We start from the raw sequence: 22,231 nt of genomic DNA on the forward strand, positions 1-22,231 counted from the left end.
AAGAAAAATATGTGAGGCAAGCTGCATGTCTTCAACTTTTATGCATACAGCTGATGGAATGAGATACATTTCTACTGGTCTTAATGACCCATTTGCATGCTGTCTCTGTTCCCTAAATACCACCAATCTCTATCAACAACAGTCACCAAAGCTACCATCCCACTGTTTCTGGAGAACAGAAACAGATACAAAGCAGACAACATAGGTCCCTGGCAGGGAAGCTGTCTACTGGCCTGCAGGTTATCTCTAAAACCACACATTTTCCTGCCTTTGAACTGCCTATTCTACAGCTTATAATACATTTCCAGGTACTGTAAACTGAAATGTACAGACATCAAACACATAGTCAGGCAATTTATATGATCAGCAGCCTGCAGTGATGCTCTTAATCTAATACCAGCAATAAAACAGTGAATAAAAAGAAGTTCTCTCTCTAGGCTGTTTCCAACTACCAAAAGCTGTACCTTTCTAAACAAAACCTTTTTTTTATTTCTTTTTTTCATCCCACACAGCTAACCATCAGCACATGCTAGTGCATCTGTCTATCGGTGGGTCTGCTAACCCCTTCTTAATCATCCCCTTGCTTACTCCAGCCAGGCTGGGGGCAATGTGGAACTTTAAGTCTTTCCAGGACACTGCAACATACTGCTGCTTTTTTTTTTTTTTTTTTTTTTTTTAACCTTTTAACCCTAATCAGTTTCCCTAGCTCAGGCATATGAATGCAAGAATATGAAGGGAAAGTACCATGGGTGGACCATGCCCATCTACTCCACACCTCAACATGAAGTGGATGTCAGCAAACTGCCCTACCCACACTTCAGAGAGCACTCAGTGGTTGGCTGCTCGGTTTTTGCCAAGAAGCTGAAATTGTCTGGTGTGCTTGTGCACATGCTGCCCCCCCCCCCACCCCCCTGCCAAGCAGGCAATTCCATCCTGCCTGCCAGCGCCTCAGACTCCCAAGACACAACTCGAACTCAGGTCGCTCAGCAGTCATAAGGACTTTATCCTTCCTTGCCACAGCACCGGCCTTAAAGTACCACAAGGTCCACCACAGGAAGAACTCAGCATGTCATACCATCTGCTCACTGCCTGAAGTCTGTGTGACTGTAATTAAGTGTGCTTTATGTATGTCGTCAGTCCCTTATCCTTGATACCAAGAGTGCTACAGAAAGTTGAAGACAGACAGGTCTAGAGTTCTGATGGCCACTCCACACTTGTCCAGTTGGTCCGGCAATGACCAGTCTCCTACGTGCTCCTATGTGCTAATATAGGAGGGAGGGAGGAAACCTGGTATGCTCAGACTTATGGATCCCGAAATTTGCAGAGTGGATCCTTTTGGCCTATTACTGTTTAAGGATTTGCCATTAAAGGAGTTGATTGAAGTTTGAGAAACTAAGAGGTATAATTCTCTCAGAACATACCTGACTAAACTGATGCACTGGAAAGCTAGTTTGGCTGTCCCACTTATGTGTTCGGATTTGATCTGCTGGCAGATTGTGCTGAAATATTGTTCATTGCTCCTTCTGAGTTCTCATTGAAATAGCCAGTTCAAACACATCTTTTTTCCATCGCCGGATATTTTGACTTTTCTTTCTTCTGCTATCTTTTTAGCTTCTTCAGATGTCCAGGGTTGCTTCTTCTTTTTGACTTGCTTAGAAAGTGTTCTTTTAGCTTCTTCTGTTATTGTTGTCCTTATGTCAAAATAGAGCTCTTCGGAGACTATCTTCCACATTTAGTACTTCAAATCGGTTGTCTTCTCCAGTATTCCACAGGTATGTTATTTAAATCATAATCTGCCCTGGCTGTCTGATTAACTCTTTTCTTTTGTAACTTCACTTTGATTTTACAAACCAGAAGTTCATGGATTGGTGCCGCAGTCTGATCCCAGTCTTGTTCTAGTTGTCATGAGTGCTGACTTCCATCTTTGGTTGACACACACAATCTGATTTTGGTAAAACCCATTTGGTGATGTCCATGTGTAAAGTTGAAGCTTATGATGTTGGAAAAATGTATTCATGATTACCAGACTGTTGGTCGTGCAAAATTCTACGAATCTGCTGCCTGCCTTGTTTCTGTCTCCAACACTGTACCCTTCAACCACTGAATCTCAGTTTCCTTTTCCTACCTTTACGTTCAGGTCTCCAATAATTATTAGTAAATCTTGTTTAGATGTCTAGTCTGTCTCATTTTGCAAATGATCATAGAAAGCTTCAATTTCATTGTCTTCGGCATCTCTTGGGGTGTAGACCTGCATGTCCTTGAAAGTGAACTGCGATCAGTCTGGCAGTGATGGCATTATATTACAGCACTGTCTTTGTGGGTCTCTTGTTCACAGTGATCGCAACTCCACTCTTTCTCTGTTTCATGGCCACTGTAGCAAACCCAGTGCTCATCTGATAGGAAATGTCCTTGTCTGATCCACTTTAATTCTGTTACACCAAGTATATTTGTTGCCAAAGAGAAAACTGGAGATTCAGACTTTCTGGAAGGAAAAGGGGACTGCCAAAGTAGGAGGATGGAACAAGATCCCTTAAACAGTCAAACTGACTTGTTAGATTGTCCTTGTTTTTTGGAGAGTTCCTAAATTATTTGTGAAACACCCTTGCCATTTTGCCAAAAATGGATGAGGGGTTAAAGAATCCCTTATAAGTTTTCAAAAAGGAGGGCAGAAAAATCTTAGAAATTCCCTGAATTAATTTGCCCGTTTCATCATACTTTTTGATCAGCTCTGCAACAAAGGGGAAAAAATTAATTTCTATCCAAAGGAGAATTTAAAGTCTCATTATTAACATCCTCTTCGAAGGTTCTTCAAATGCAGGCAGGTAAACCTCCTCAAAACAATACTAGAGGCCATAGCCCTGGAAAAAGTATCAACTGAATTATACACAAAATGAAAACAGGAAGCAGTGACTAACAGAAGAAACTAAATAATTTAAAGTAGATTTTTCCTCCCAAGAAGAAACTGCAGACCAAACATTCCTCATTCTTTCTCAGTCAGAATAAACATTAATATGCGAGCCTGACAATTAAAAATTCTGAAAATCAAACTTGCAGAAGCATACACAACTTTCCCGTACCCATCAATAATCTTTCCATCTTTATCAGAAACAGTAGGACACAAGTTAACTAACTGTTTAGCAGAAGTATAACTAACTAAAGCTATAGCTGCTGGGTCAGGTTTGGGAAGAGTACATAAAAACTTAGATTGTATAATGTTCCTAAGTCTTCTATCTGCCTTTTTAAAGGGCAAGCAGCTTGGCTATCAGGAAAATTACAAGCAGAAATACACTCATCCTCCAAGGCTGATAAACTTGAGGAACTGATGAAGGTTCAAGAAATTCCGTCTGTAATAGCTTACAGAACTTTTTGAGGGACTGAAAAACTTCAGTGCATTTCCACTGAGAACAGCACGTTTGGGAAATAGTCTCAAAGACAGAAACCCCCAAAGGGAGAATCAGAAACTGAACTCTCCTTGGAGTCCTAATCAGAAAACTGATGAGAAAACCCTATATTTGTCCCTTCCATCTTCCTGTCCAGATTCAGAATCTTGAATATCTTCAGGAAAAAGGGTATTATTCTTTCTTCTACCAGAAAGCACTTAAGAAGGATCAACAGTCTGAATAAAACCCTTAGCCAGATGCAAAAAAACTACTCCTCTAAAGAAATCTGAGGAGGAGCAGATGAATGTTTAGCTTTTTGTTTCTTTTTGATAGAAGAAATGGGACCAACGGTGTTACAAATGGCAGAAGCAGCTTCAACATGGATGGGCAAAGCATTCTGACAAAACAGGGAATCCTTCCTTGTTCCTTCTCCCAGGACAGACAAGAGTGGCTCTCTCTTGTCCACTGAGGGGACCCCAACAGCCACAGAGGACATGGCAAACCTCTGGTTCACAATGGTTGTAGGTGTTACACCAGGGGGATCTAGGGTAAAAGCTGAGTAGTCTGAGAGTAATAGAAATAATAAATGGCCACAACAGAGTCAGTCACCTGCAACTGAGGCAAACTGCTAGTCTGCTGTTGTGGCAAAGGCAGTTTGTTTAACACAGCATTTTTGTGGTTGGAAGAAGGACTGTCCTTGGGACCAACAGTTTGTTCCATGAGCAAGCTGAAAATGGTGACTACTTACCAGGGAAAGCAAGCAGCAAAAGCTGGTAAAGATTTCAAGTCTTTAAAAAAAAATCACTTTATTCACACAAAAACACAGTAAAAAGCAAATTAAAATACTTATCTAGCCCCTAAAAGTAAATTAAGCATAACTTCTCCACATAAAAATGGTTTTCAAATACTTTAAATAACTTTTAAACATACAGGATATTTCAAGTTTAATGCAATACAGTGCTGTGACAGTCCATTAAAACACAAACTCCTCGTTTTAAAATAACTTTTCTAAACAGGAAAGTGTTAAATAACAATTTTTTGTAATGGAAGGTTTTCTCCCTTAAGGGAGCTTACCGCCCAGCAAAGGAAAAGCACAAGCTGAACGTTGATCCTCAAAAGCCTCAGAAGAGCATACTCTCCAGCACAGGAAAGCTCTCAAGGGCTTAGCACCCAACTGTTTGGACACGTAGATGGTGCCCTGAACCTTTAGAAGCTAGCTAGCTGTTATATCCTATACAGGATATAACCCATCAGCTTAGGCTACTGAGGAAGTGATCAATATTAACAGCATCAACAGGCACATCCAGGAAAGGATTTATGTATTATCGAGTTTCAGAAAATCGAAATTCATATGGCTGAGATACCCACTGCACCGTGATCTACATGGAGATGCTTTAATGGGGAATTTGTTCTTTTCTTTATTGTACTGCAATCTTGGAGATTGTATATATAATTTGCAGGGCTTAACCCCCTCCAAAAATATAGATTTTCTGTCTTTCTTTTTTTTTGTTTTTTAACATTCAAGTTTTGGAAACTTGAACATATGGTCTCAACCGCATGAATTTCAAGTTTCTGAAAATCAATAATCTCACAAAGTCCTAGGAAAGGAATATAAACAGCATTATCCACAGCCATACATAAAAATATTAAGCAGGTCTTAATGCTAAAGGAGGTTATAACTTGGAAAAAAACACCACCACCAATAGGTTATGTAGTAATAAAAAAGACCAAAGAAGAAATATGATACATTTTTGGGAAAGAAAGAACACAGAAACAAATTTTTGAGTGCAGATAATACAGAGAGGTGAGTTAATAAAATGGAATGAAACTTGACAAACTTTTGGGTTACGGAACCCAGATCAACTTTCACATTGAGTTCAAGGAAGATACTGTATGCAGAGATTGGGTAGTAATTTTGTTAGACTGCAAATAATAGATTTTATAACTCAGTCCAGAAATGAAATGGCAATCCAAGAAAAGAGTAATAAGTAGATTGTGTAAAAATAATATAAAATTTGAAAAGACAACATAATATAATAGGTAATAATAGCATGGACTGAATGCTTAAATAAAAATATTACAGTTGATCAGTGGAGGGGAAATATGTCTTAACCCAAGATATGCAGCTACATCAATAAAATTTAGAATTTTTGTATGTTAATGTTTGCGGAAATATTTCTAAGCCCCTGTAAGGGTTTAAAACATTTTAACACAAACAGTATGTACATGTTAGAAAGGTGAGGGTGCAGACTAGCATTCTTGCGAGCACATATTTTGGGAATTTATGAAGCTTCACTGAAAGAATGAAAAGTAAACTCTCAGTTAACTGGCACCCATGGGGACTGGTAGATGCTGGATAAGTGTAGTTTCCGGTTGCTTGAAAGTTACCAATCTCGGGCTGTTCCGCATTGAAAAGAAGAGGCTCTGCTTTGCAATTTTTGATTGGCTTGTATACCAGCACACAAGCCAATCAAAAATCACAAACTGGAGCTACTTCTGTTTAATGCATGAAAGACCTTTTTTTTTTAAAATGGACAAAACAGTCAACCTAATCAGTTCAGTTTGGTAATAACTCATTTTTTCAACAAAACGAAAATGGCAGATTTAAGTTATTATTTATGTGTGTCAGAATATTGAAAGATCTCTCGATTTTTTTTGTTGGTTGCTTGAGAGTGCCGATTGCTTGAGTTCCGGTTAACTGAGAGTTTACTGAATTAAACAATATGTTAAGTCTTATACTTGAAAGGCAATTTAACCTCTGTATTGAGATGGTTTTGTTGAGTTGGTATAAAATAGCATGCACTTAACAAAAAGTATTACTGCCTGGGGTGCTGATAGTTGCAAAGAAAGCTATAACTACAAACTTAAAAAAAACAATAAGAGATGCAAAAAAGATTGCAGATATTAAACACATGTAACTGAGAAAAACATTAGCAATCAGAAACAGAACATCACCATAAAAAAAATGGATTGCATGGGATACTGTAATAGAAACTGAGCTTGAAGAGGACAATGATACAGAGCAAAGTACTTAAGATGTACATTTGTTTAATAAAGCAGACATCAACGTAAGGTGTGAAATCACTAGTCCAATTGACAGAATATGAATTGTAATAAAAACAAAACAGTATGGTCACCAGTTAATCCCTGACTGCAAATTATGTTGTAAACAGTTAGTGTGTTTAGCTATTTTTGATTAAGAAGCAATATTAAATCTAACATGGAATTATTAATAAACAGAATAATTGATAGTGATATTGGATTTGCATGCTTAAAGGGACAGTCCCACAGATTTTTTGTTTTGATTTTGGTCTTTGTTTACATTTTCAGAATGGCTTTCTGAGCATGTTCCAGCTTTCTCTGCAGGGGGTTAGGGAGGGGAGCTTACAGGGAGTTTCAATGATATTAGTCAAATTCCATATCAAACTGCAGTTGCACTCACAACAGCGCTCCCTAACTCATTCATTATTTTCACCTGTGCTTTTTATCCTCAGAGAAAAGTAGCCTTTCAGGAATTTTATGACCTCACTTTCTACTTTTTTGCAGGAAAAGCATACGAACAATGCAAAGCTAAAATTTTAGTAAATAGAGTTTTCTGTTCATTTCATTTTATATTTTATTTTGTGCACATTTTTGAATGCTAGCTAGCTAAGTGCTATGATGTTACATATGACTGCCACTTGCTCTGCAGAAAGCATCAGAATGATGCAAGTTTTGAACAGTAGTAGAAGCATGTTTTTTTCTTGTTTTGCTTTTTGATCTCTTAATACTAGCCAAGTGTAAATATGTGCAATGCAAGAAATAGATTAATTTTAAACAATGAAGCCCAAAACTTACTGTTACAGTGGGGGCTTTAATGTATGACAACATGTGACAGTTATACATACTAACTCTGAGACTGCTTTAATACGGAGTAAGGAGAATACATCAATAGCCTGCTAAGATTTAGTATGAATTCACAAAACTGTACTCTTGACTCCACTGCTTGCAGTTACGCTATGCAAAATAAATAAAGGAAATAAAGATCTGCACAATGAAAATAAGTTTTTTGCCGAGTTCATAAAAAGTAAACACAGAGTCTTGCCTAACCACCCCCACCACAAACACACACAAAAATGTAATAACTTTATTGCTTCCCAGTGATCCGGGACTGAAATCTTGGACAGGAACTGAATACTGTCAATTATGTTCAACAGAGGGAATGAAAACAGACTGTATAAAGTAAACTGAAACAAGGCGCAGGGCTGATAATGATGTGGTAAGTGGGGGGTGACAACTAGGAGGTAACAGGACAAGTTCCTTTCAGTCAGAATTTTAGACTAGGATTGTCCCTTTAACAATAGCAAGTTACTGGTTACTGAAGGCAAGCAATGATTGTCTGACATGAAGCTAGGTTATTATAATTGCATAAATTACAATAGAAGAAACTATCAAACAAGGTAAACACAGCGACTGCATAAAACAATAAAAACATAAATAAAAAACACTCCACTACGAGTGTGACACAGAGTTGACCCTTCATTTTTGGATTTCTGACATAGATAGGGAGTGCCTCCCTATTGTCTTAGCTAGGGATGCTGCTTTGGGTTCGTACGTGGCTTTGGAGGACTTCGTGGGCTAGCTGGTTTGCTTGTTCAGGCTATGGAGGGTGTCCTTCCTCTGCTGGGTCAGTTCCCTCTTGTTCTTGGGCGTTACTTTCTTCCACTTGTTGTATGGCCTAGGTATGCTTGATGCCCACTAGGGTGTCTTTTTCCTGTGAGGACCTCGTTTTGATCTGTTCATGTTCAGTCGACTCTATACATTTTACAGGTGTTTGTGCTGGCCATTTGTATGTACCTCTGTATGGCAGTTGTTGTTGTTGACAGTGGTAGCAGGGGGTTTGCAACTATTTGTGGCATCAGTTAGGAGTCTATAGTTTGCTTTGGATAAATATTTCATCTTTCTGCTCTTGAGGGTGTGTCAGGTATGATTGTGAATGAGACTGAATTGTGATCCGAACTGACAGGGGGGAGCAGCAAACAGGGGTTGGTGCAGAGAACCACTATGCTGGTGAGTGCTAGGTCTAGGACATTCAATCCCCTTGTCAGGGTGCAGGCTACCTGTTACACAGTATGTGTATTGAGGGTCCAGAAGCCTTAGGGTGACCGTGTTTGCACATGTGCAAGACTCCAAATTTGTGGAAGGATGGTTGAAGTCACACATGGCCGGGGTGTTTGCTTGTGTGGTGAGCTAGTCCAGTGGGTCCGGGTGGGCGGGGTGGTACTCATGGTTCAGGACCTGTGGCTGATAATAATATGAAAGGAGGTTTTACATACAGTTGGTTGGAGTAGCGCCACGGAGTCGTACTCTTTGACTGGTCCTGCGGTGTATGTCTTTGATGGGGATGTATAAACCTCCGCCTTTGGTTCTTTCACATTTGTTTTAATGTCTGGGCATGTGGAAAGCATTGTAGCCTTGCATGGCCAGGGGGCTCTCTGCAGCCTTGAACCATGTTTCTGTGATGTAACATAAATATTACCCACTTTAAAAACAGCCGAAATATTATTCACTAAACTATACCTAAACAACAAAAAAAACTATTACGCTAATTGGCCGCTACCTTCCACCAGGTAATAATGTTGACATAGTAGAAAATCTGTTCAGCTGGGCATCTATGTCACTACCACAACAGACCATATTACTAGGAGATTTTAATATCGACTGGCAAACTTGCAACTCCTCTAAACCTACTAACTTCTTAAACCTCTGCGGGTTCTCTCAGCTTATCCACCACCCAACCAGAATCGATAAAACCACTAAAAGGGAATCAATACTTGAATGGATCCTGTCAAACAGGCCAAACAACATAAGTAAAACTGGCTGACTCCATGACATCCTTGGTGACCACCTTCCAACCTATCTAATCAGAAGTTAAACCCATATAGTAAAATCTACCATCTGCCAACAAATAAGAAGTAAAAAGTACTTCAACCCCAATAGCTTTACTATTGCTCTATCAAGTTGTAACTGGCACCCATTAAGAACACAACTTGGATAATGCTGTATCATACTTTAACTCAACTTTCCTCTCAATACTAGACCACCACGCACCCCCCAGAACCATTCAAATCAAATCTAACTATGCCCCCTGGTTATCCAAAGAGACTAGAGCACTACTATACAACAGGGACAAAGCTTGGGAAAAATGGAAAAAGACAGGTACCAATACTGACAAACAAAAATATCTCGAGCTCAGTAATAAAGCTAAGAAACTAATCAAGACTGATAAAACAAACCATTACCTCAGCACTCAAAACAGGGTTCCTATCAGTTCATCGAAACTTCAACAGTTCAAACACCAAATGTCCGAACTGTGAAGTTCGAAAACTGATTATCACGAAGCCGCGGAACACTAAATTCTTTCCCTGGGAAAGAAATCGGTGGGCTGTTTCTGTGTCTTTGCGATTTTCAGCACTGTGGTGGAAAGTTACGGGTCGGGTTCAGGTAAGTGTGCGATTGTGTGGATGTTAGGGCGCGAGTAAGGTGGGTGTGCGATAGTGACAGACTTTAGGGTTAGGGCGGGATAGGTGAGTTACGGTTAAGGCGCGGGTCAGGTGAGTGTGCGATAGTGACGGACCTTAGGGTTAGGGTTTGGGTTAAGGTAAGTTGGTAGATAGTAGTGTATGTACAGTTTAGTGTAAGGTTAGATGTAGGATTTTAAGTGTGTGGATTGCTGTTTTTTGGTGTGCTGGTGTTGTGTGTGTTTCCTGGAACTGCGATTTTTTTTCCCTAGGAAAAAAAAAAAAAAAAAAAAAAAAAAATCGCTGTTCTAAGCCTTCGATGGTTTTGCACTTCGAGGTTAGAAGTTCAAACATATGGTGTTCGAACTTCTGCTGTTTTGACAAAGTGATATAGACCCCTTAAAACAGATATCAGAACAATCCTAAAAAAGTTTGGACAGCCATAAACAATCTACTCCATCCAGGTAAAGCTAGCACACCTGCTCCTGTTAACTCAGACAACTCAACAAACACTCAAAAAGTACAGTTTTGTACCTACCATAAATGTAGATGTTCGAGGATCCACATTGCTGCAGTCCTTACTATTGGGTAGTCCGCTGTCCAGTCGGCCCGAATACCAGAGTATATGGCTGACGTCGGTCAGGGCGCATTAGACTGACGTCAGTACGTCAGGGTACTAATGCGCATGACCGACGTCATATCCTCAGTCTTTTCTTGCCCCAGATGTCAGAAGACCCTAAAAAGACAAGGCCCAAAATACCTGCACCAAAACATGTACAATATATACAAAAATATCAACATATAACCTCACCTACACAACCACCCCTAAACACAGAGGGAAGGAGGGAGGGTAATTGGACTGCAGCAATGTGGATCCTCGAACATCTACATTTATGGTAGGTACAAAACTGTACTATGTTCTTCGCTCCACATTGCTGCAGTCCTTACTATTGGGTAGAATCCCAAAGCAGAGGTAAGGGAGGCTGGCAAATCATAAAGAAGTAGGAGCTGACAACATGCCTTGCAAAACAGCTGTGGCAAAACCAGCCCTAGACTTAGAGTAGATAGGAAGGTGATAATGCTTAGAGAAAGTATGCACTGAACTCCAAGTAGCTGCCTCCAAAATATCCTTAGTTGCCACCCCTTAGAAATGCTGTTGAAGTGGCAGTAGCCCTAGTGGAATGAGGCCTAATCCCAGCTGGAATCTCCTTGCCATGATGGGAATAACAAAATGCAATGCAAAACCCAATCCACCTAGAAATAGTTTGTTTTGACACAGGCTTGCCCTGAACTCAAAGCAAAAGAAACAAACAACTGCTGAGACTGCCTAAAATCCTTAGTCCTGCTTAAATAATAACGCAATTGCCTGTGTACATCTAAAGTGTGCAAAATCTTTTCCCCTTTATTTTGGGGGTCTGCATAAAAGTAGGCAAATGAATAGTTTGGTTTAAAGCCACACTAGAAACCACCTTAGGCATAAAGGAAGTATTAGTTCGTAATGATACCCTATCCTTATGGATAATCAAAAGGGCTCTACTGCCATAAGGGCCTGCAACTCAGACACCCTTCTTGCAGAAGTAATAGCCAACAGAAAAGCAGTCTTCCATGACAAGTATTTCAATTCAGCAGTAGCCGAGGCTCAAAAGGTTGTAGAGTAAGTTTTTCCAACACAAAATTGAGATCCCAAGCAGGAGTAGGAGCTCTACGTGGGGGTCTTATATTCTTTGCCCCTCTAAGAAACTGCTTGAACAAAGGATGCGAAAACAATGGTGGGTCACAATCATAGTGAGCTGAAATAGCTGCAGCATGAATCTTAATGGAAGAGAAGGACAAACCTTTGTCCAATAACTCAGTAAGATATTGAAGAGCCACACTCAAATTAGGCTCAGAAATCTCCAAATTCTTTGCTGTACTCCAAAGTAAAAATCTCTTCCATTTTTCTGCGTACACTTTCCTTGTACTAGGTCTTCTAGCTTCCATAATCACATTTAAAACTTGTTGAGGAAGTTGAGACCTGCTGTGTTTCAACACAGAATATGCCAGGCTGTTAGATGAAGAGAGTGAAGCTTGACATTGAGCAGATGACAATCCTTCTGAGATAACAGATGAGGAATCAAAGGTAAAGGCCATGGAGGCTTCCTTACCAGACTCCTTAGTAGTGGGTACCAGTGTTGCCGAGGCCAATCTGGAGCTATCAAAATCATCCTTGGCTTGTCTTGTCTGACTTTTAATAGCACCTTCGGAAGAAGAGGCAGAGGTGGAAAGGCATACACATGAAGGTTTTTCCAACTGAAAGACAGAGCATCCACTTTCCAAGCTGTGTGATGAAACCCCTTGTGCAAAACTTTGGCAGCTGGTGGTTTAGTGGAGAAGCGAACAGATCTATGTCTGGAGTTCCCCATGACACTGTCAATTTCTGAAATACATGAAGATCCAGTTTCCACTGTGGGGATCCATGATTTGTCTGCTTAACACATCTGCTAAGGAGTTCTGTGCTCCTGGCAGAAACCTTGCCTGAAGAGTTAGTTGCAAGCTTAGCGCAGTCTCCCATAAAATCATTGCTTGCCTGCATAGAGGATAAGAATGTGTTCCCCCTTGCTTGTTGATGTACCACATGACAGTTGTGTTGTCTGTTAGAATCAACACCTGCCCTGGAAGAAGTAACTCCTTGAAAGCCATTAATGCAAACTGGACTGCTAACATCTCCTTCATGTTGATATGTAGATGCTGTAGTCTGGCAGGCCACTTGTCTTGTATCCACTTTCCATTTAGATGAGCTCCCCAAGCAATGTCCGAGGCATCTGTCGTTAAAATCTGACTCGCCTCTGGCCGGGTCACAGAGAGTCCCTTGTTTAGGTGACATTCCTGAGCCCACCACAAAAATTCTTTTGAAGGCAAGGTATTATTTGAATGACAGTGTCCAAATCCTGGCAGTGCTGTGTCCAGACATTTTGAGATACCATTGTAGCTTCCTCATATGCAGTTTGGCATTGGGAAGCACCAGAATACAAGATGCCATGAACCCTAATGCTTGAAGGACTGTCCTTGCAGTCAGCACGGACTGATGAGATAGTTGATGGAAGTAAAGTGATAGACTCTTTTGTTTGTCCGGGGTTAAAAGGCCATCTGGGCTGCTGTATTCAGTCTCACACCCAGAAAGCACATGTCTTGAGAGGGTACTAGACTGGACTTTATTTCGTTCACAGAATACCCTAGGCATCTTAGCACTGCTATAACATATTCCAGATGCTGTAGAAGGTCTTCCTTTTCTTGAGCCAGAATCAGGCAGTCGTCCAAGTAAGGATAGATTTGAATTCCTTTTAGCCTGAAGTAAGCTATCACTGGAGCCAGAACCTTTGTGAATACTCTGGGCAGTAGATAAGCCAAAGGGCAATGCAGAGAACTGATAATGAGAATTTCCAGCTCGAAAACGCAGATACTTCCTGCAACTTAGTCTTATAGGCACATGAAGGTAAGCTTCCTTGAGATCTAAAGTTACCATCCAGTGATCTTTGCCCAGCAGAGGTAAAAGCTGTTGTAGCGTCAACATTTTGAACTTGGGAATGTCCAGATAAGTGTTGAGGATAGATAAATCCAAAATTGGTCTCCACGTGTTCCCCTTCTTTGGTACTAGGAACAGGCGAGAATAAAATCCTAGGCCCCTTTCTGATACAGGGACTGGCTGAATGGCCCCTATTTGGAGTAACAGAGAAATTTGCTTGTGAGCCTCTTTCCTTTGTGGAGGAGGAACATCTGGCATGCCTTTGAAAGGGGGCAATGTATGGAAATAAAACCTGTAACCGTGGTGAATGATATCCAACACCCATCTGTCTTGAGTAATTAAATCCCAATTTCCTTTGAAAAGAGACAGTCTTCCTCCCAAAGGAGCTGCCAGACGAGAATCTACTGGCAGCTGAAAAGGCAGGTCATTGGGTCTGTTTACGAAAGGACTGACCCCTGCCCTCACCAGAAGTCTGAGCAGGTGAACTCCCTGTTCTAGGCCTAAAAGAACCTTGAGCTCTGCCCCTACCACGTCTAGCCCTACCCCTAGACTGGGAATCATAAGCAGCATATGTCCATCCCTTAGTAGGCCAATTTCTACTAAACTTCGATGGCTGCACCTGCAAAAATCTTTAACAGTTTGCATAGACTTAGCTTTGTCCTCCATTTTCTTTAATACTGCTTCCACAGGCGAACCAAACAACACATCAGACTGTAAAGGAGCATCCAAAATCCTTGTCTTAACATGCTCAGCTAAATTCTGATCCCTCAACCAGGCATGCCTGCGAAGAACAGAACTAGTGGCAGCCACCCTCGAGGAGGCCTGTACAGCATCAAAACCACATTGCAAAGAATGTTTACCCACTTGTTCAGACACATGAACTAAATCCAGCAACTCTTTACACTCAATACCTTCCGCCAAAGCATCCACCTTAGATTTCAGTTGCGAAAGGAGATAATTTTGATATTTAAGCATGTGAAACTGACAATTCAACGCCTCATGGCTAAAGTGGAAGAAGTATACACTTTCTTTCCCCATCTATCCAAAGCCCTTGCCTCTTTATCAGTGGGAACAGGGTTTTTAACCACAGAGGCCTTAACACCTTTAGGTCCCTGAGAAACAGTTTCGGGTCTGCCCTAGGACTCTTAAAAGATACTTATGAGCTTCAGGCACCCTATAGTACCTATCAGGTTTAACAGGAGCAGGAGGCAAAGAATCAGGGTTCAGGGAAGCCTCTGCAAAACATCTTCCACCACATTCAACACAGGAGGTATAGCTAAGGGCCTATGCTGGGGCAAAACAAGAATTCCCTAAGCCTTTTCCTGAATCAGAGTAATCCTGGCCTTCCCATTTAAAGTGCTCCCTCATGGAATGCAGAGTCTCTGAAAATGAGAAATCCTCAGGAGGAGAAGCTGTAGGAGTGGAATCATCCACATCAGAATCAGAATAAGGAGGATACTCCTGCAAATCTTCCGCAGAAGACTCAGAAGCCTCTGAACACTGTTCAAAACTATCAAACTCGGTTCCACCCTAGGCCTCTTATCAGGAGGGGCATAGAACCTCTAATCATAGTAATCAAATCTTCTGCCATTTTAAGCATATGTTTCTTAGGCACAGAACCTGAAATGCTAGGAGAAGCCCCCACTGAAGCTGAACTTGGCCTACCTCTCAAAGAAGATTTGGCAACAGAAGGAGAGGCTCTAACTACCTTGGGAAGAGAGGGAAGAACAGTTACCTGAGAAGCCCCCTCAGCCTGGCCTACCTCCTGAGAAGGCACATCCTGTAACAGTAAAGTCTCTGCCTGAGACTCCAAAGAAACTCCTGGCAAAACCTCTGGCTCCACTGAGCCTTCTAAAGAACCGACGTCCGGGACTGCCGGTTCATCAACCCTAGGCTTCGCTGTTTTGTCCTTGCGCTTCTTGACGAAGCGCCGGAGCATCCGACGGCATTTTATAATTGCAACGCTTCCCAAACACTAACCTGGCACAGTCTAACCTCCTCTTAATAGTGCGTTTGTTAAACCTAGCACAAGAGCGGCATCCAACAACGCCGTGCTCAGGCCCTAAACAAGGTATACACAAGGTATGGTAATCCCTATGAGGTATCTGTTTCCCACAAGAAATACAGTTATTCACTTTTTCTGACATCCGGTTAAATACTGAGGCAAGAAAAACCAAAATGTTCCCAACGGGTACTTAGCCAACTCTGATTCGGTCTGAAACTCCGGTTTCGGAAATATTTCAGAACGCCAACCTGCACTCGCAAAACTGCTTCTGCATCGGACCATGCGGCAAAAAAGACTGAGGATATGACGTCGGTCATGCGCATTAGTACCCTGACATACTGACGTCAGTCTAATGCGTCCTGACCGACGTCAGCCATATACTCTGGTATTCGGGCCGACTGGACAGCGGACTACCCAATAGTAAGGACTGCAGCAATGTGGAACGAAGAACATCAGACTCCATTCTAACCCTAGCTAAATCATACACACCTCCAACTACCATCAAACCACCCAACCTCAATACCACTGACCTGGGCTTCTCACTGCAACCTGTTCCAGTCTCCACTATTAAAAAGATGCTTACAAACTTAAACCTACAGCCCTCTTTGTAGACAATCTACCAGCTGAATTCCTAAAGATTGCTGCTAATGCTATTGCATATCCCATAACAATCCTCGTTAGGTGCTCTATAACCGAAAGCTTAGTTCCTCACCTCTGGAAAATTGCCTATATCACCCCACTTCACAAAGGAGGTAACTCCAAAGAACTAATCAACTATCGACCAATCGCCATACTTTCTCCATTTTCCAAAATCCTTGAAAGATGTGTACACACACAAATCCTAACTTTCCTAAACTCTCATAATCTACTAGCTAAAAGATAACATGGCTTCAGGCCTTCGCACAGCACCACTACAGCTCTTATGTCCTTTATGCACACACACACTCAACAAACACAGAAACAATGGTAGCTATGTCTCAGCCATATTCTTAGACCTCTCCAAGGCCTTTGATATGATAAACCATGACAAACTCATTGACACTTGCAGATTTAAATATTAGCCCATCTAGCACTTTCTGGTTCAAAAATTATCTAACAGGCAGACAACGGGCAGTAAGATGGCAACAGGAACTCTCCTCACTTCAACCAGTCTCACTAGGGGTCCCACAAAGTTCAATCCTTGGGCTACTACTGTTTTCTATCTTTACCAACAAACTACACACGGCCACACTCCATGCCTCCGTCATACAATACGCAGACGATTCCAGTTTCATCTGCGCCTCTCCCTTCCCCGAGACCCTCTTCCACCAAACACAATCCTCTTTTCTTTCTGTTGAGCATTGGCTCTCAGATTCACATCTAATACTAAACCTCACCAAGACTCAGCTTATTATTTTCCCACTCACACAACACTCCTCCCATACTATTAACTTTAATATTACCTCCAGTAACAACACTATTATATCACCAGTCACACACACAAAACTACTTGGGGTTATCATAGACAGCCAATTGAAGTTTGACATACATATATCCACCACCACAAAAAAACTGCATAAAAAACTTGCCATGCTGTACAGGAACAAACAGTTCCTAACCAACTCCACCCGAGCTACCATTGCACGTACCCGCCTTATTTCCACACTCTTATATGCATCACCAATATTCACCAATCTCAGAAAATCAGACCTTGTCATTCTTCACAGCTGATATAATAAAAGTGCCAAATTTGCAACAAATATGCCCCATCGAACACATCACTGCACTCCTGTAAAAGTTCTTGATTGGCTGGAACTTCCCAACCTCATTCTTTATAACCCAACTTATAACAACCCACAAACTTCTTCACTGCTCTGACAAAATCCCTGCTCTACAAAACCTACTTCACCCAAGCACCAACTCTAGAATTCTACGATCAAATCAGAAACTTCTACTAGAGGTAGAGGTAACAAAAACCAATATCTCCGCCGGCACTTCCCTCTACAGCAACTCTGTTGCTAAGCAGTGGAACAGCCCCACCCCCCACCCCATTATCACAACTATAACTACCAATACATCTCTCTCTCAGTTTCTCACCCCACTACTTCTCCTTCCTTGCTCTACTTCCAGCATCATTTCTCCTGTTACAGCTCTCTGCCTCTCCCTCTGTCATCTTCCTTTCCTATATCCAACTGACTTTATGTACAGCACACCTACCAATACTATTTACACCCTTTGAATTATTCCTCTATATGTCTGCAACCTTCCTGCTTACCCTAACTTTAGACCTTACCACTTACTACTCTCTATCAGCCCCCCCACTTTCAACTCATTATTCCTCTATCTATACCTATCATCTCTCCCCTCTACTCAGAACCCTTCCTATCCAATCTATCACTTATACATACTTCATTCTACCAGCTATTTTATGATTTAAATATATCCCAAATACTCTGAAGTATTTGATGTCTAAACTCTCTTTTTAAGGTATTATTTTTCAACAGCATTATTAATGGAAAATGTGTACGGCTACTATATATGATTGCATGTAATCTAACTGTATATCAACTGTCTAATATAATATTTTACTGTGTACATGGTGCTTTTCTCCCCGGGCCTCCGCTGAAAAATGACATGTGTCCAGTCGGACTTTCTCAGTTAACAAATGTAAAATAAAATAAATAAATAATTGCATAAATAAATATATATATATATATATATATATATATATATATATATATATATACACACACACACACACACACACACACACACACACACACACACACACACACACACAGTTATAAAATAATTGCAACAGGAATCAGTACCAAAGGAACAAGTTACACGCACAGTATGTAAAACATAAGTATTTACACTGCTTAAAAAAACTTAGGTCTGATGTCAAACAAGCAGAAGCTATGCCTGGGAGGAACATCCAAGAAAGCTCTGGGAGTTTGCTTGGAATGTCAGACATCTATCATAAGCAAATCCCATGGATAAGGAATATTACTGCAGTGGTAAAGTGGAATCAGAAGCAGCAGAAAGGCCTGAAATTAGGATCAAACTATGCTCATACCTAGGTTGTCAAGGCCAGGCCTACCAATCCCCTACAAAGCAATGGGCAAAGGGAGCAGAAGCTCCTTTTCCAAAAGAGCCAAACAATGCAGGAGTCAATAAGTCCCTGGTCATAAGGCGTTGAAACCCTATAATACTGCAACGAATGAAAAAGGGATTTCTTCCACGGGGTGATTTCTTAAAAAGAATAAGAGGCAGGACAAATGGCCACCCCCCACCAGAGGGCTTCAGCTACAACAGCTGACAGCTAGAAAGAAATGAGAAACTCTGGTACCACTTCTAAAAGAACACAGTACATCTATCTATTCCTCACTATAATTGGATCAAGCAAGACTTTCACTCCACCCCTCTAAAATGGAACTTCACTGGACTTGCAAGTCAGTGCAAATCATTCTCTTAAATACAAATTAACAAGAAGTCACATGGCATAAAATAACATATCAAAACAGCAATAACACAAATTTAAACTATTAATTTACATAACATTAAATTAATGTTATACTTCAAATTCTATTTCAGATTGATAGACTCAAAGACCTGGCAACTTGTCCTGCATTTAACATTCTCTACATCTAGTAGATGTTTAAAGGCATTTCTAATAACTAGTGCAACATGCAGCAGAAGCAGGACCCAAGACTTTGGAATTCAGGCCGGCTGAGGGCAACCTGCCAGCAGGATTACCCAAATGTAATGACTGCAACAGTGAAACACGAAGAACAGCTGAAAACCTCAGGGTTTTGCTCACTTTTGTATCAGACTCCAGATCTGAGGGTTCCACTACTCTGACAACTTCAGGATTGTACCACTGTGGAAACTTTGGGTGTATCTAGATGCATCTCTTCCATTTCTGGCCTTGACTTTTTTTTTAATTAATCAATTCCATGTTTTTAATTATATTTGAATGCATTTACTGTTATTTAATTATATCAATCTACTTTACTTTATTGTTAATATTGCTTAGTCAACTAAGCACATTTACAATCATCTATATCATAACATCGCAAACTGAAAATATCAAACACAAGAGCGGAAAATGCCAAAATTCTAACTCTGTATTGTGGGGGGCTGCATCCCCCACCCCCACACCCACTAAATATATATTCCAACTCCGAGATCGCACTACAGTGAGGAAAGGGAAAATATCCCAATCATCTCAAACATTTCAACATTTTCACTTTGTGATGATATGATATAGATCCCATTTACAAAAGCTAACTAATTGACTTCCTTATGGAACGTTTTAATTTTTCCATATAAATTTCAAGCTGTCTTCTAGGATACATTTACTGCAGCTGCTGCTCTGAAATTCTCTTGTAATTCAAGGCAACCTTTGACACTACATTCAGCATGAATGACAGAATACGGTGTGAGCTGCACTATCATTATGATACAAGAAGACTAAACCAAAAAGTAAAAAAGGTCACACAGACAAACCAATTAGTGGAAAATACAAGAAAACCCTAGGCAAGCTAGAGTTTTCACTGTGTGATACCTTAAACGTCCTGCAAGTCATTGATATTCAGAATCCATATTGCTGAAACAACTGATGTCCTTAAGGGGTCATTTGCATATATCCTATGGGCCTCTATTACAGGCTAAGGTATAGCAAAATGAAAACTCTAGCTTGGCTATGTTTTTCTTGGTACTTTTTAGTTAAGTTGATAGTTGGGATATTTTGCAAACACCTTAATGGTTATGGTCATCAGCTGGGTTTAAAGAACCTATGTTTCTAGAGTATAACCAGACAATCCACTTATGCTGCACTGAAGAGGTCATAATAAGGCCAAAACGTACATGTCCACAGCTAGTTGCTTTTGGCTTTGTTAGACTGAATATGTCCGTAAAGATTTAAAAACGAAAAAAAGTTAAAAGTCATGGACATTCAGAAGTCACACTGCATGTCCTTAAGAGGTCATTTGCATATATCTCATGGGCCTCTATTACAGGAGGTTTAAGGTATCACACAGTGAAAACTCTAGCTTGGCTAGGTTTTTCTTGTAGTTTTCATAACATACAAAAAGGGAACTATATCACTGACTGAGCTACAAAAAAGTACAGTTTTGTACCTACCATAAATGTAGATATTCGAGTGTATACCCTGCTGCAGTCATCACACTTGGGTTATCCTGTCGTCAGGCGGTCCCGCAGTCGGCCTGAATTCCAAAGTCTTGGTCTGGCGTCGGTTGCTGTCGCTTCCTCCCGGACGTCAGTGCGCCAGGGGTATATAAGAGGCATCCGACGCCATTTTCTTCAGTTTTTCTTGCCCCAGATGTCAGGTGCCCCCCCAAAAGGTGGTCAGTAGATAGCACCAATAATAAAAATTTAGCACAAACAAAACATCCCTCCAGCTATAAGCAAATACACCACAAAGGTTGTATCAGATTTTAAGGTATTGAAAAAGGTTTCAGTTAGGTTAGAGGGGATGGAGGGAGGGTAACCTGGACTGCAGCAGGATATACACTCGAACATCTACATTTATGGTAGGTACAAAACTGTACTATGTTCATTGTGTTACCCTGCTGCAGTCATCACACTTGGGTTGAATCCCAAAACTAAGGATGGGAGGTGGAATCAAACAGGGTTAGAGGAAGCTAGAAGGCCCTGCAAAACTGCAGTGGCAAAGCCAGCTCTAGACTTAGAGTAAAGTGGTAAGTGATAGTGTTTGGTGAAGATGTGTACTGAACTCCAAGTTGCAGCTTCCAGAATATCCTTGGTTGGCACCCCCCTGAGGAAGGCTGTAGATGTAGCTGCTGCCCTGGTGGAGTGGGGCCTTATGCTAGCAGGAACTGGTTTTCCATGATGGGTGTAGCAAAAACGTATGCAATGTCCTATCCATTTGGAAATGGTCTGTTTTGAGATAGCCTTTCCTTGTGATGCTGTAGCATAGGATACAAAAAGTTGGTCAGATTTTCTGAAAACCTTAGTTTTATCCAAGTAGTAACGTAGTTGCCTGTGAATGTCCAAGGAGTGCAGGAGTCTTTCTCCTTTGTTCTGTGGATTTGGGAAGAAGGTGTGTAAATGGATAGTTTGATTTAGAGCCACATTGGATACCACCTTTGGCATAAAGGAGGGGTTAGTTAGTAGAGAAACTCTGTCTTGATGAAAAATGAGGAAAGGCTCTACTGCCATTAGTGCCTGTAGCTCTGAGACTCTTCTGGCTGAAGTAATTGCTAGCAGCAGGGCAGTCTTCCATGATATAAACTTTAAATCAGCTGAGAAAGCTGGCTCAAAAGGTGGCAGCGTAAGTTTTTCCAGAACAAAGTTGAGGTCCCAAGTTGGTGTTGGTGCTGTCCTGGGAGGCCTAATGTTTTTGGCCCCTCTGAGGTACTGCCTTAAAAGTGGATGTGAAAATAAAGGCGGATCCGTGTTGTAGTGAGCTGAAATGGCGGAGGCGTAGATTTTAATAGATGAAAAAGAAAGTCCTTTGTGTAATATCTCAGTTAAATATTGTAGAATCTGAGGTATGTTCGGCTCAAGGGTACTTTGGCCTTTAGCTTGGTTCCAGGTGCAAAATCTTTTCCATTTGTCTGAGTAGGCTTTCCTAGTGCTGGGCCTCCTGGCCTCCAGAATGACATCCATAACAGCTTGTGAAAGAGGAGCTGGCTGGTTGCTTAGGTGATTTGCCATGCAGCCAAATTTAAGGTTTTGAGCTGGCTGTGTAGAATCTGACTGTCTTGCTGTGTGAGCAGATGAGGAATTTGTGGTAAAATCCATGGTGGGCCGTGGACCATGTTCCTTAGTAGTGGGTACCAGTGCTAGCTTGGCCAGTCTGGGGCAATGAGTATCA

The 22,231-nt window shown here is 41.0% G+C and overlaps 1 protein-coding gene across 4 annotated transcripts in view; it reads right to left on the bottom strand.

Moving 5' to 3' along the window:
• Positions 1–22,231, bottom strand: part of GMEB1 (glucocorticoid modulatory element binding protein 1) — a 536,371-nt gene that overhangs the window by 328,151 nt on the left and 185,989 nt on the right. The window lies entirely within an intron of this gene.

The sequence above is a fragment of the Protopterus annectens genome, chromosome 1.part2, assembly GCF_019279795.1.
Source record: "Protopterus annectens isolate FY-2018-M chromosome 1.part2, PAN1.0, whole genome shotgun sequence".
Lineage (NCBI taxonomy): Eukaryota > Metazoa > Chordata > Ceratodontiformes > Protopteridae > Protopterus > Protopterus annectens.